This window comes from Monopterus albus, unplaced genomic scaffold (genome assembly GCF_001952655.1).
Source record: "Monopterus albus unplaced genomic scaffold, M_albus_1.0 scaffold455.1, whole genome shotgun sequence".
Taxonomy (NCBI): Eukaryota; Metazoa; Chordata; class Actinopteri; order Synbranchiformes; family Synbranchidae; genus Monopterus; species Monopterus albus.
The window spans coordinates 100,267-116,659 of NW_018128335.1; the positions used below are offsets into that span (position 1 = coordinate 100,267).

General features: G+C 40.2%; 1 long non-coding RNA gene across 1 annotated transcript in view; it reads left to right on the plus strand.

The window, feature by feature from the left end:
• The first annotated feature begins 3,025 nt into the window (after nucleotides 1-3,025).
• LOC109952355 (uncharacterized) overlaps nucleotides 3,026-16,393 on the plus strand; it is a 52,034-nt gene continuing 38,666 nt past the window's right edge. Inside the window, exon 1 of the long non-coding RNA XR_002273740.1 lies at nucleotides 3,026-3,080. This is a non-coding gene — a long non-coding RNA (uncharacterized LOC109952355). The remainder of the gene's footprint in view (nucleotides 3,081-16,393) is intronic.

Genomic DNA, 16,393 nt, shown 5'->3' on the forward strand with positions numbered 1-16,393 from the left:
CCAGGATTTTATTAAAGATAAACATAATTAATGGATCATGGTGCTTTTTGTCTACTGGTATGAGTGTAGAGTAGTACATAACTGCTGCTTGATTTTTTAACCATGTTAACTCTATTGTTCATTTAAAGCTATGAACCTGCTCCAGTGCAGTTTCTCTGCGTGACCACTGGGAGGCAGCACGAGTCTTTTTGTGCCACTGGAGCCCTCAGAACATGAAACCTCCAGATCTTTGCTTCTTTTTTTTATTTATTTATTTTTTTTTACAAACACCAGATTGAAGGCTCTCACAGAAACACAGGAACACGTGGATTTATTTATTCCTCAGTTTAAACCTAAAAGAAAAGCCTTGGTTTTTCTTTCATTCCAACCAGATGTAGGAACCTCAGGAAGAGTAGTTGATGTCTTAATAAAATAAAATAAACAAGCCTCACTTTCTGTAGCATCACACTTAGTCTTTTTCTACTGAACATCTCTGTTTTTTGTCAGGCCTGACCAATAATAACAATAATGAAGTTAATAAACACTTTGTTGGAGAGTCCTAACAAGCCAGATACTTGAGCCAAACCAGTTCAAATCAATACCAATAACAATCCATTAGTCCTATTTAGAGAAGATTTTTATTTCGCTGTTCCACTGACACAAATTTCTATATTACAAACTGAAGAGAAACATGGTAACAGGTTTCAAAAGCAACTATGTGTTTTATAATTAAAATGATAGTTTATGAACCTATGCTTGTTTTTTAAATGAACAAAAGATCAAACCGTTATTTGTTAATATAGGAGTTGAGAGAAAGTAAGAACACTGGTATAAATTTTTAGAAGGATTGTTTTTCTCATCCTTATACTTGAATTCTAAGTTTTTGCCAGGACTGTTTAGACCAGGTCTGGATCCCCCCTTTTTAAATTAAATAATGCTAATAAGCCCCGGCTGCGAGTTCCTTTCATCACTATTATTTCTGACCTCAATAATGAAAGAACTGTAGATTGGTCCTATTGCAGAGATGAGATGTCAAAACAGAGAAAATACAATAATATGAATTCTTTTGGGTTTTGGTATTTTTCTGAATGTCGACATGTGTAAAATAGAAGTTTTGTTTTAGATGAAAAACTGAGCATCTTGTATTGTTACGTTTCAAAGATATGGGTGAGGAGTGAGAACATGTGCAGTAAAAGCTGCTACAACAAAACCACAGCACCAGAGAAGCTTTGAGGGACAAGGTCAAACGCACACATGCAAACACAAGATGCATTTACATGAGCAAAGATTAATACAATGGAGACAGAAAGGAGCAGGGAAATTGACTTTTAGCTTCTGGTTGTCTCTTTTTTAAACGTTTTTTTTAGTGAATATAAAACCATGTAATCTTTTCCTTTCTAGAGGCAGCACCTGTTCCTGTTGTTATGTGTGAAAGCGTCTGTTGATTCCTCCCTTAAAGCATGATAAAACGTTCCCTCACTGCACCTCTGTGTGTCTGAATCAATCATGTCTCCACTTAACTTCAGAACGTGTTTATCTTTGGGGTGAAAATGTGGCTTTAAGTCGACACAATAAGGGACATTTATAACGGAGAACACTGGGGTTTCAGTCTAAATATACCTTTGAGGTGATTCATTTACATAACGCAGTGGGCCCTCTCTCAGATTTTTAAACATTTTAGCGAGTTTCGCTGAAGCTTAGCTCTGTTCTTACTCAAACATTCACAGCTCATATCAGGTTAATTTATGTTAAAATAGTGTAAAGTCGACAGTAGCAGACACCTCGCCTGTTAGTGATGTTGTTTCACATCCTTTTCTGTTCTTCTCCTCATCATTTTAAGATTACAAGGGAAGCTGTCTTCATCATTTGGCACGCTGTATGCTTCCATTCACTAATTCTTTTAACCCATTTATCTCTCTTTAACTTTATCTTTATGTATGCTGTGTAAAACAGGGCTAAGTAACAAGTCCATTTGAACAAGCCACTAATGTGGTACTCCAAACTTCAGAGTTCACAGGTAGTGATGTAAACTGTGGGAGTTACTTTTTAAAAAATGTTTTCACTGATTACTTGTGTTGTCTCACATTTTGTTCAGTGTATATTTAACCAGCTGCTTTTTCACATCTTAAACCATCAGGCATATTTGTCTCACCATGTACTATGAATGTACAAATGCCATTTAACAGCAGCAACACTGATTTGTGAATTAACTGGATATAAGTCAGGATGGCGCAGTGATGCAGTGGTTAGCGCTGTCGCCTCACAGCAAGAAGGTTCTGGGTTCGACCTGGGGCCTTTCTGTCTGGAGTCTGCATGTTCTCCTTGTGCCTGTGTGGGTTCTTTACGGGTACTCCGGCTTCCTCCCACAGTCCAAAGACATGCAACTTAGGTTGATTGGTGACTCTAAACTGCCCGTAGGAGTGAGTGAGTGTGAGTGTATGTGGTTGTTTGTCTACGTGTCAGCTCTGTGATGTTCTGGCAACCTGTCCCAGGTGGACCCCGCCTCTCACCCACTGTCAGCTGGGATTGGCTACAGCCCCCCCCCACCGTGACCCTATTCAGGAATAAGTGGTATAGATAATGGATGGAAGTCCTTGTCACTTTAACCCTAAAGGTTTTGATTATGGGCATTGCCTCTATAGTAACATTTGCACAAACCACAGAAGCAAATGCTGCAGTTAAAACTATACTATATATGTGGACATGCCTTCTAACTTTGTAGCAAATGTGAACTCTGGAAAGAAATCATTTTCTAGCCCCATCCCCCATTAGTGTCCACATACTTTTGGCCATAAACCAACCCTTACTATTTTGTATTTGGGCTATTTTTGAAGCAGATAATGAAATAAATTGTGTCAATCCCAGCCTTTGTTTTCATCTCCCCTTGTGTTTTCCCTTATTTTAGACTCAGCACCTTGTCTTTGTTTGCTTCCTGCCCTGTCCCTCCTGCTCCACCCAGCTCCGCCCCCACTCACCTGCTTGTTATCAGTGTAATCAACCACTTGGTGTTTAAGTCAGCAGCCAGCAATCGTTTCTGCTCTGTTGTTGGCTGTGATGTTTTTGATCCCCTGTGCATGCATGCTTGTTCCTCACTGGCTCTGGTGAGTTGTGGTTGTTCTGTTCTACTCACCTGTGTGCAGACACTTGTATATTCCCTGGGTTTGGTCACCTTCAAGGCAAGGTAGTTTTATTTGTATAGCACATTTCATACACAGCAGCAACTCAAAGCCCCTTACACAGGCAAAGGAAAACAGCATTAAAGCCAATAAGCATTTAAACCAGAATAAAATCAATTAAGACATTGTTATAATGAAAATAAAACCAATAGACAAAGTAAAGGTCTGAAACATGACTACAGCGGTTACAGTACAGCAATAAGTTGTAAGTTGCCCTCAGTGCAACAGATGAAACAGAAGTGCAGCACAGAAACCAGTCAGACAAAGTCACAAGGAAACAGAGTTTTCAGTTCAGATTTAAAAATTGCAGCACATTGAAGGTCATCAGGAAGCTGGTTCCATCTGTATGAAGCTCAGTTTGGTTCTGATCCGTGGTTCTACTATGAAGCACAGTTTGGTTCTGATCCGTGGTTCTACTACTTACCTGTGCAATAGTTTACCTGCATTATACCTGCCATTTGCCTGTGTCCCTGTTAACTAGCGTTGTATTACTGACTTGTTGTACTTGTGCTGTGTATTAACCTGAGCCAGCTATCATACTCTATCTGCCACATAGCTCCAGTTTCAAGCCCATATTACCTGTGTCAGCAATCACCTGTGTTCCTGATACCTGTCAGTATAATTGGTGTCAGCCATTCTACCTACTGTATGTAGACCTTTAGACCTGCTTCTGAACAAGTACCCTGTTTACTTGTGCTCTGTAAGTATCGTTCAGCACTGCCTCTGTCTCTGGTCTGCATCTGGGTCCTTATCTTACAAAAGGATACAATTATTTACATCATAACGTTTTAAATACTGCTCGAACCTCAAGATTTGTCCATAGAGACGCAGCTGATATATTGGATGGTCAACTGGTAATCCGCTGTATGTTATAGGTAGAATTATCTGCCCTCTAAAGGCTTTTCCCCTGTATGATTATGAAGGCGTGTGACTTCTTCATCCTCAGTGTGTTTTGATGGATTTCATTAAGTTCTTATAAACCAGTGAGAGGTCATAAAATGGGCCACATAAGGATGTTTTAAGTGCTGTAATCTTGTTTTGTACAGAAGGCTGCTTTATTGGGGAAAAAAAAATCTATCTCCAGCATAGATATTTAGTCTGTGCTTGGATTAAAAAAAATCCTTTTTGTATTCACACACAGCTGCACAATATGTTCTGCTTGGGCAAAACAGTGAGAATAATGTGTAATAGCGATGACAGGTTTTGAAGGAAGGGGCTGATGTGTGTGGGATCCATAGCAAAGTGATTTTTGGCGTTGGTACAGTGTGGTGCATCGCTACGCGCTTTGATTTGTTTTTGTAATTTTTTTTTTTTGTCTGTGCCTCCATCACTGTGTTTTGACAAGGAGTGCTGTTTGAGTATAAGTGTGTCTTTGTGACGACAGCGCTGGAAAAGCGATCACAGCCCAGGGACACCCCCTCCTCCCAATAACCTCTGGATGTTGCCCATGGAAACCCTTTGCATGTGGTCTCTGCACACACAGACATACATTAAAACATACAAACATTTTGGTGATGGTGACAGGCGGGAAAATCATTTCAGGGTTTTGGTTCAGGTGTCCCTCTTTGTGTTTCTCTAAGTGTCTGTGACAAGGCAGGAGAGTAATGATGAGTGTGTGTGTGTGTGCAGACAGATTAAGCTCCTCTGTGGATGGATACTTGTGCTTCTGCAAATGAATAATGTGACAGAGGATATGTGCTCAATGAATCACAGACACCATCAATCAGGGTGAATATTTCCACTCACTTTTTCAAGCCAAAGTGTTTTAAAAGATCAATTATACTTCTATTGATGTTTTTAATAGAAAAGCTAAAGGTTTGTGTAAAGTGGCAACAAGCCCCAGAATTTCCATTTTGTTCTTGATTTTTGGTTTTGGACTTAAAAAGAAAAATACACATGGTCAGGTTGAGTCACTTTAGTTGTGTAGTATAAAAAGTACTAAATACAAAATTGTTTAAAAACAAGCAAGCACCTGCGAAATGAAATGTCCAAAATACTTCATGCATCTGCTTCCTGTCGGGGCGTTTTCTATGATGAATTATATGAGATAAAACGATGCCAGTTTTGGGTCCTGACGCCCTGTGGCTGTCTGGTCAGGCTGTCCTCAGCCTTGTAAATCTTGCAGTCTGAACCTGACGTTACAGAAGTTAGATCAAATGTGACTTAGGTTCACTATCAGGAAACAGAAAACAATAAGCTGAGAGACAAAGTGCTTCGTAGCGTTGAGGGGGACTGCAGGCTGTTCAGACAACTTTCAGGTGATCTATTAATTTGCATTATAGTAACTAAGTAACAAACGTGGGTTTATTTATATACAGTAGCACATTTTAAGAACAGAACATGCTTCACTATAAAACAAAACCAGACAAAATGCTTAAGAACAGTAAAAACTCTTACAAATGAACAAAGACAAGTCTAAATGCAACCTTTACTGCAGTGAAGCATTTTAATGTGAATTATTTCCACCACAGATCAACGAGGTCTTAGTTGTACTGTATTTTCTTGTATTAATCTGGATATGAAAAGTAACTAAAGTTATAAATGTAGTGGAATAAAAAGTTCAATATTTGCCAAGTATGAAGTAACAGAAAATGAAAATACTCAAATACAGATACCTTAAAATCACACTTAAGTACAATACCTCAGTGAATATACTTAGTTACTTTCCATCACTGTTGTCTGGTCCCTTTAAATGCACATAAGCCCTTCGCCAGCTGCAACATTAAATGTGATGTACACAATAATTATAACATGATGTACAGGCATGTGAACTGTACCATTCTGCATAAAGTGCCTTTAGTGTTTTAAGTATGTTTTGATGCTAATAATTTTGTAATTTTAACATTTTGAGTGCAAAGTATTTGTACACTGCGGTATTTCTACTTTTACTTTAAGGATGTGAGTACATCTACCTCTGCCAGACAACAGTAGTAAAAGTGGTTTGAGGGAGAGAAATCACATTTCATGTGAAATATCCCACAGTCACAGCGGCATATAATTTGTAGATGTATCACTGAAGTATCTGAAAAAGCACCTGTCCATATGCGACTTCTCCCACTTTGGAACCTGTGACCCTTTCTTTTTTGAAAGGGCTCAGACATAATTATACATGTCCAAAAACAAGCTCTGAATAGGTGCAAAAGTGAAATAGTTTGAAATGTGCAAATTGGACTTGCCTTGATAAATAAAACCTGGTGACATGCCTGCATCTGTCCATTGTGGCTCCTGTATATCTGAAGGACAGTGAAGTACACAAACACTGTACAGTATGTATCTGTTCTCATATTTATTGTTAATTGAGCTGGACTAAGAGCAGCAGCAAAAGCTTAAAGCAGAAAATGAGAGAGGCACTCGAGCGGCTATCAGTATCATAAAGGAACAAAAGTGAAGGAGGGCAGTGAGGGAGGAGGGATGAAAGGAGATGATTTGCAGCATTAATCCAAATTGAATTACATTGATAACATCTCTCTTTCTGGTTTCATTTCATATATTTTTCTCGTTTCATTTCAAACATCCACTTTCTGCGTTGTTGTTGTTGTTGTTCCTTGCAATCAAGGCGATATGAGACAGTTTGTCTTTGGTTAGAAAGGTAAGAGGCTGGTTGCTCACAACATGACATTTCTTTTAAAAACACAGAGCCACTAATGGACAAACAACAATCAGTAGGTATTTATTAGACTCTCTTCTCTCTCTCTGTCTCCTATTCTCTGTTAATAGTGTAAATTAGCATATAAATGAGAGAGAGCATGTGATAGAATCCACTCTGCTTCAATCTGTCCATTGGGACTTATGATTATCTCTTTCTCCTCCTTTCTTTGCTTCTTATTACTCTTTTCCTCCTCTGCCTGCCTTTCCCCATCTTCCTCCACCCTCTTGACAGATAATTATACCTTTCTTCTAATTGTATTTGAGGACTGCTCTTGCTTTTATTAACCGATACAGTTAAAGTGAGTCATTTGCTCTGTTTGTGATTATTTGTTTACCTGGATGTGTGCTCAGGCTGCCTCTGTGTGTGGTTACTTTAAGCGTACTTAATTGCTCTTGACTAATTAGCAGATGAGTCGAGGCATTTGGGAGATAGGGTGCGCACATACACAGAGACATTAATACACACATTTCTAGCACCTTTTTGTCTATGTCTTAAGTGTTCGTCTCGTGTTTCTTCCCTCTCTTGGCTTTGTGTCCCCAGACAGTTGAAGCACAGCGGTACGTAGCAGGAGGTGTTAATGATGTGAGGGCTCTGTGGTCTCTGCTGGGAGCGATCTGTTGTGTGTTAGCTGCTGTCTGTCACCGCACCAGTAGAAAAACATCTTCATAGTTCCGTGTGTCTTCGTGTAGAGCGTGTTTGTGCCAGCATCTGGTTTTCCACTTTTCAGCTGCTCTGCATATTAAAACTCATGAATCTCCCTCCTGCCGTCCTTGCCAAATAACACTCAGACAAGTTTATTAGGGTGTGTGTGTGTGTGTGCATTTGTATGCGTGTCCATCTATTTATTTGAGGCCTTTGCTTTGTGTCACTGTTCCATTTTTATAATTCGGATTTGTTGGTTGTCCCTATGCTGCGTGTGTGTGTGTGTGTGTGTGTGTGTGTGGGAGGTGATGTTGGGCTGTGTGAGGGCCTCAGCTCCTCATAATTGTTGGTAAGTGTTGTGGGAGACTTTCTGCTTCTACTTCACTACTGTAGATGTCAGGAAATTGATCTGCTGTATTTACCTACTGCATGTACTAGGTGTTTGCACATTAAGCCGTTAACCTAGATGGCTTAGAGAAAATGGTTCTGCACAGGGCGGCCATTCACTGGACCCATTTAGCAACACTTATTAGTGGGTCCCTGATTAAGATTGCTTTTAAAAAAGTCAGAAGGTCTTAATGAGTCATATAAAGACAAAAGTCTATAATGGAAAGTTTATTGCCGCTGCTTTATTTCTGATCATAATAAACTTGTACTCTACCTTGTTTTATCATATGTAAGTGCATATGTCCACATGTATATGCATGCAGTGTTTTCATTTGCTCCTAATTTATATAATTTTGTAAACTTGTTGTAGCTGCTGCTTTGTCAACAGCAAATGGGGATCCAAGTAAATTCATATTTTGCATTCCACTGTCCCATAAAGCAGCTTCATGAAGGGTTTATAAATGATGATTTTAATGATTAGTAATGGTTTAAACATCAGATGTAAGCCATAAATACAACAATGTTGGGTTGCCTTTTTGTAAAAAAGTCACTTGACTGACTGGAACCATAGGATCGTTGCAGAGGAAAATCCATTTATCAACTTGTTAAGTATTGATTTATGGATTTTTTAAATTGCATTACTACCAAACAGAAACACAAGCCATAGAGTTTGGCTGCACCTTCTGAGTAGGGTCCATTTCTAGAAAGAAAGAAAGTCACTTTCGGCTTTTCCCGTTTAGGGGTCGCCACAGCGAATCATCACACTGACGACTCGCATGTTGACATTTGGCACGTATTTTGCGCCGGATGCCCTTCATGAAGCAACCACGATTCGAACCTGGGCTGCCTTAACCACTAGCCTACCAGGGACGGCTCTGAGTAGGGTCCATTTCTAAAGGGGTTTAATTAAAGGTTAATAAATAAGTTACTAATGCGTACTAACAAATTATAAGTCATTAAAATGAAAACCTTAGGGTTGACAGCTTTTAGATAATCCTACTCCAACATTACATTTTGCTTGTCTGCGTAGTTTTTGTCTCTCTCTCATTAGGGAGACCCCACTCCTATGTCCTGGACTAAAATCAATTTATAAACAGCTTATTAACATTTACAGCTGCAGACTTAATGGACTGCGGAAACTTTTATTAGCAATTTATTAACATATTTGCAGGTGACTGGTAGACCTTTGCTAATGATTGAGAAACAATTACCCATTATTGTGATTCTAATGTTTATCTGCTCCTGATACTGTATTAGAGTTGGTAAATGAAGCCAGGTACTGCTTATAAACCTTTTATGTATGGTGACTTATTAGTGTTACTGAGATTTTTCACAAGCTGGCAACCCAAGATTTGCCAATTTGCCCTCATCTCAAAATCTCAGCCGTTAAAGAACTATCTGTCCAACTGGGACAGGGAGACAATGTTTGTTTTCTGTAATTTGTGGAATTGACCCACTAAACCTCAAAAACAAGCAAAACAAAGCTAGAGATGAGCAGAATACATTTTACCACAAATTCATTCTTTATTTCTAATGGCTTATGTGTATGTTTGACCTTCTCCAAGCAACCAACAATTACAGGTTAATGGTGCTGTTGTGTAACAGCACAAACAGAGGGAGAGTAAATGTCAATGAACCGACTCCATTAACATTTACAGAAGAGGATTAGGGCGACTGTACAAAACCAGAGTTCTGACTTGAACCTCAGTTCTTAGAAAAAAGTCACTCTGTATTGTGATTAAAGTCAGAAGTCAAATTTTGTACAGTGGCCCTGATCCTTTTCTGTAAATGTGATTTGCACAACAATATTGACAACATTTACTATCATTAGCTATAAGCTACTGACCAGACCAAGAACGACGCTCACAGCAAAACCTCTAACAGAGTGAGGCAAGTTTGTTTTATTGCATATAAATAACACTTATTTCTTCTTTCAGAAGTTACATAGTCACATTGAGTTTTGGTTGAATATGCTTTAATACAGCGATTTGCGCTCAAGCTAGATGTGTCCATCATCAGGACCATCAGTGTCTACCAGAGTTTGGCACTGTGTTACGCTGACTCACCAGTTTCCCTGGATAAATACTGCGAGTTGGCTGATGCACTCAAACAAACACAGCAGATGTTAGAGTAAACATTTGAATAGTTTTAATTACTGCCATGTGAAGACATTTTTCCAACGACTGAAAAATGACGCTACGCCAAATGAAACACACTCTTTGGCACTGTGGGTTTAGAGCATAAAACCAAGAACATGATTTATCATTCGGAGGAACACTCTGCTTCTGTTTTACCAAATGCAGATCGACACTCGCATCCAGTTTTGGCTTCTGTCTTTTATATTTCAGGTTGCGCTCTGCACTGTAAGTTTTTGTTTTACCAGCCTCACAGGAGTGAGTGAATTAAAGTGAACCACAGTGTGCTTCTGTAGGCCCCTCTGCAGGAAGAACATTTCAACACATACACCAGACCCTTAAGATCTGACACCCTTTCAGATATCCGCATTAGACCCTATAATCTAATTCCTGGCTATCCTCTTACAAATCTAATCATGACACACCACTCATATTCAATATCACCAAACCTCCAGCCTTTTAGTTTGGCCTCTCAAACCACTGTGTAAAAGCTTCATCATGGGCCATGCTGATGAAATTACCCCTATTATCCCCCCTCTCTCTTTCTCTTTTTCTCCCCAACTCTCACTCCATCCATTTTGTCTTACTTGAAGGAGTGTGCAGATTTAATTTACTGCAGGACTCATGAGCCACTTAGTGCAATCTCTCTTTGTGTGCAAGGATTGATTGATTAGGCCTTATCTTGTTATCTGGGTCTGTGGTCGTTTTGATAGGCCTGTTTGTTCTCTCACTAGTCTCTGTCTTTCTATCTGTATCCCTTTCCTTTATGTAATTTTATGCCTCTGTCTTGTGTGTGTGTGGGTGTGTGTGTGTGATGGCCTGCAGCTTCTCTGTCTACTTTTCCTCCAATGTGGAAATCAGACACTGATAAGGATGGATTGTCTTGCAAGATCAGAATTAGGAAATTACATGCTTTACCCGTGGCAGACTCGCACCCCTCCCTCTCTGTCGGCGGACTGCGAGCCGATATTGTTTCTCAGAATTTGCTCAAATTGCTTGGCTGTAATTGCCAACTAAGTAAATACTCCACTGATGCTGTTTCAGCCATAAGGCACTGTCATGTTCACTGTGAGCCTGTTGTTTTGTCATTGTGGCTTTTATTTGTTTTACTTTCATTCATAAATACTGTTTCAGGGATGAAGAACAGGCTGTTCTGGCGTTTGTGGCTACCTTCTAATAAATGAGAGTACTTGGTTTGCGAACTGTCCTGAAAAACTGGAAACATCTGTGCAAGAAGGGTCATTGGTTTGAGGATGAAAATGATGTGAATCCTACGCTGTGGCCTTCACATCTCCAGACCTCAGGCCAGTCAAACACCTATGGGTGATTTTTGGACTGATGTGTTAGACAGCGTCTCCAGTGCCATTGTCAAAACACAAATGAGGGAATATTTTTTGGAAGAACGCTGTTCATCCCTCCAGCAGAGTTCACTGAAGCTGTTCTGATGGCCCATCACCATACAAAGGCCTGTGAAACACCAAGCCGACAGTCGGCCATCAGTGAGCATCTGTCGCCCTCGTCTTTGCGGTGTGTCCCTGCACTGTTGGCAGCTTTTCAGCCAGTTCGGCATGTTGAATTGGTGGCATCCTTTTATCAGATGTACTCTAGATTAGAAGCAGCTATAAATGGCAGCTTTTTTGTTTACAGCTTGTACCGGCAGTCAAGCTCTTTTTCTGAATGGCAAATACATTTACCACCACCTGCTGGTCGGGGGAACTAGTTCTGTCATGCAGGCACATAATATATGTTCAGTGTGTTCATGTGCCACTTTTTCCACTCATCTGGCCCAGACAAAGGCGACGGACACAACAGTCGGCCTGTGTTGCTCATGCCGGCTTGGTGTGTCTCTGCATTAAGACACTTTGTTGGGTTTTCTTTCATTTGTCACCCGTCAGTGGCTTTCTTTCTGTAAGTTATTAGAATTTCATAGTTGTTTGGATGGGATGAAGTGGATATCCATCCAACTGTTTTATGTGCTTTTTCAATTTGTGTTGACAAAATCAGAAAATGTTAGTGCTTCGTGTCACATCAGCAGTACCCAGAGCATCTTACCAAGTTGCTGAATGTGCTCATTAGTCAGCTGATGCTAGCTTTGGACTGGAGGCTGCATTTTGAATTTGTCACAGCCGGGCATCTGTGTGGTTTGTGTTGTTGCTAGGAAACAGGATGTGATGAGTAGGGCAAAGAGCAGTTAGGAGCATCTTATGGTGTCGGTTTTGAGAAGAAAAATTAGGTAGAGTAGCTTAAAAAGTAATTTGTGCTACTCTGCTTCATTGCACACAGACATATATGTTTAGTGATAAATATAATGGAAGCAGTAAAGATATCACCAAAATATGCTGTTACAGACGGGTAACCAGTGAAAACAGTAAACATTTGCTTTTTAAAGGTCAATAAAAATAAGCTATTTGTTGTTGGTAAATATGTTAATAGTTCCTGGAGGCATGGAACCATATCGAAGACTGTTTAATTTTATACTTTCAGGAAAAATCAAATAAATGAATTTTGAATGACGTGGCACAATGTTACTCCGACTTTGGCAGAACACGCTGACCGACTTTTTATGATGTTGACTGTTCTGACATTTCGCCTCATCCTGCTCTCACTCCTGCTTTCTGGTGTAAAATCCCTCCCACTGGCACCACACCTAGACCTTTCCTCTCCTGTTCACCCATGTCTCCTGTCCCAACACCAGTCTTGACCTCTTCATCCTGCTTCACCCCTTTGTAAGCTCAAGCCATTCTCCTCCTTTCTCCTTCACTTTTCCCACCGTCTGTCTCAACCTGACTCGTAAACACACTCATTTCCATACACACAGTTGGAGCGGCAGGTTCTCTCTAATGACGTCCTCAGAGTATAATTAGTCTGGCCAATTAACAGCAGTAACGATGCTTGCATTCATTATGTCAAATTACACTGTGCTGACAAAGTGTCAACTCAGCTTCGCTCACCTGCTGAGGGTATCTGCCTGTTTGTTTGAATGTGTGTTTTTGCTGGCTTATTAAATCCTACTTCATCATTCCAGAAATGAAGAATGTCCTACCAGTTTCTTCACTGCATGTACACACACACACAAACACGTACACGCATTCAATTAACACGCTTGCAGTTGTTCTGTTTTTCTGCTGCCTGTTGTCGTGGCAGTGCTCTTGTGGCCAGGAATAAGGCCTGTGAAACCAGCTGGATCAGTACATTGCATTATTAAATCATGTATATTGATTTTCTGTGTGTGTGTGTGTGCCCAGTGTTATTAAATGTTATACACTCAGTTGACAGTTTATTATTGTTACCTAGCTAAAACTAATGTGGTCTAATACACAGGTCCTGCAGTAAATCCTCCTTCATGAAGGTGATAATGTTTAGTTTTTGTTGAAACTGTTTTAGTGAGGTGTTAATTCAACTGTATGGTTCTTTTGGAAGATGAAACTACTGCATTAAACGGAGGTGTTTCTATTATTTAGCCTAGTCTCATTGTGCCACATGTCATGCTGCAATATCCTGTTTTATTTTAGCAACTCTTGCACTTCCTGTTTTCACTTATGGTGTCCCTTTCTTTGCCGTCAGGTTGGCCTTTGCCTTCCTATGTTCTCGTTTGTGCCAGTCCACCAACCTCTCCTCCACACACACCTGTTGCAGACCACTCCCCCTTAGTATTTATACACCTCCTTCCCTTTGATCAGCACCAGATTATTTTCAGCATCTCTCCTTAGAGATCCAGCCTCTTGCTGTGCTTAGAACTGCTTTTCCTATATGTCAGGTTTTGGTAATTATATTGCAACTATGAGTAAATTCACACAGTTACATGATAATACAGGTTACATTCATATTTATGAACTTAAACAAGGACACGATCCAAGCAAAGGACAGCGACCTGAGAAGTCCTGTGACAGGTAATTAGCTTGTGAAGTGACATAGACAAGCGTGCAGGAACCCTGACAAATACACAAATACAAATGTACACACACACACACACACACACACACACACACACACACACACACACACACACACACACACACACACACACACACACACACACAGTGGAGGCAGAGCTGGCTTGCTCTCTTGATAGGCAATTAACTTACTTCAGACACCTCATCAGCAAGTGAACAAAAATCCCCTTTAATCGGACACACAAACACGTACACGCACGTCCTCGCAGCTTTGCATGTGCAGTGTTCATTGCAGCATTGATATGCAGCGTGAGCGGGAGAATCTGTTCCCGTTGCTAGCGCCTTAGCATGGCTAAATTTGAAATACACATTCAGGCACACACAGACACTCATCGGAGGGATCAGGGGGCAGATTATTCGTCAGGAGTCCCGCTGAGTTAAGTAATCACACTCGGGTGTTTAATTACTAACGAGAACCTGATGATGCTCTTTAATTAACACAACACTAATTGAAGAGTGCTGGCGAATCACAGCTCTCAGTCCTGTCTGCTACGTGAATAATTAGAAAGCAGAGGTTTGTGGGCGAGGAGCCTCCAGCTGTAGTTGGGTCAAAAGCAGGTTGCTTTTGCACCAGGAGAATCATTTTGGCTGAAAAATGGCTGCTATGGAGGGAAAACAAGGCAGAAGGTACAAACTATATAAGGTTCATGTCTTCAATTTAGAAACTGTATACTGGATTATACTGGATTTGGTTACCTTCACAAAAATAATGTTCGGTCACATTGTCCCTACTGAGTTTCCTCAATGCCAGTCATGGTTTGGCTGCTGTGACTGAGAAACAGGTACTGAAGTCTAGCATGGCTAAATTTGAAATGTACTATGACAGTCCTGTGAGATGGAAGTGTCTAACATGTTTTACAACTGATCTACACACATTTCAAACCTCACCCAAGTCTCTCAAAAAAAGCATAAATAAGTAGTCAAGTTAAAAGCACAGTGTTTTGCCCCTTCGCTGTCACTATGGGACTGGGTATGGTGAGACTTAGGTTGATCCTATGGTGCAATAATCATGTTGTATCTTATTTGTCTCATTCAGAAGTATTAAATTAACAAGCTGAGATCTTATTACTGACTATATATGAATTTTACACTGGAAGGTTGTGTAGGGATGTTTTGAAGTTGTAAATGTTGCCTCTATTTCAACACAAACAAACCTGCTTTTCAGGAACTGATGTCCTGTAATATTGGGAACACACTCCCTCTTAGCAGCTACAGGAAACCGTGGGACTTGGGTCTGCCAAAAATATTCAACTTCTTTTTTTTCCCCAACTGCTGAAAGCCAAGCCACAACTGGAGAGCTTTTTTAATCCTCTGCTCAACACAGATTTTCATGTTTCATCAACAGGATGTTGGAACATAATAACCATAATTTACCATGAATGTACAAACATTCGCAGAGCGGTTTGTGTGAGAAGCTGGTAGGACATCTGTGAGACTGTTGTTAACAACTGAGTAAACTTTGTTGAATCCTTCCTGCATCAGTGAAAAAGCTAAATATACCATTGTAAGAGTTGACAGGATTTTGATTTGACTGGGTTGATTAGTGTCTTTGCTAAAGTGGGGCAAGAAGTTGAACATTTTTTATGGCGGGTGGGGCAGGGCAACACTGAGGAAGGCTTAGTGTTTTGTTAATGAGGATTACTGCACAAACCGGTGAAAGACAACTAAGCTGAGCGTCACCGTCATCAAACCAATTTAGTGCCTGGCTCCTATTTAGAAGGATTATCAGACAATGTTATTATCATTACAACTGTAGCAACGAGACTGAAGCTATTCTCGTCTGTTATTTTACACTGCATGGCTAATACAGCCGCTAGTGTTTGCATGTCTGCTCTGCTACTCACAGTATCATGTTTATACATCCAGGAGACCTCATTGTGTTAAATGTGTGATGCTAACATTGTTAGCGGTGTACGAAAACGCCAACAGTATTAAGTGGTTCAGAATCTCCTTCTACTTGAGCAGGAGGAAGATTAACCTGAGAACTGCCGCCATCTTTCCCCCCTCTCAGAAATCTGCTGCTGTCTGTTCATAGGTTCCACATGGGAAAAGGACAAAGGTTTAAACAGAGGGGGGAGTTCAAAAGATAATTAAGGAGGAACAAACAGGAAAACTATTGAGGGAGTGGAGGGATTGGGAACAGAGAGGATAATAGAGGAGTGGAAGCTACCTTTGTGTCTCAAACAAGTGGATCAACTCAACTGTTTCTCAAACACCATGAATATGTATTATCAGGTTATTCATCCGGTGTCATTGTTCCCTTTCAAATGGTGTCCCACCAGTAGTATACCGAGAGAGGACAAAAGGAAATAAAAATGTAACAAAAAAATGACAGAGCTGTTCTTTTTACGACCATGCAGGTTCCTTTGTGGTATTATAGGACTCTTCGCTTCTATCCAAAACAATAATGCCATCTTTTGAAGAAACAGCTTTAATTAACATGTATTTGAATAATCAGATTACTGTACATTA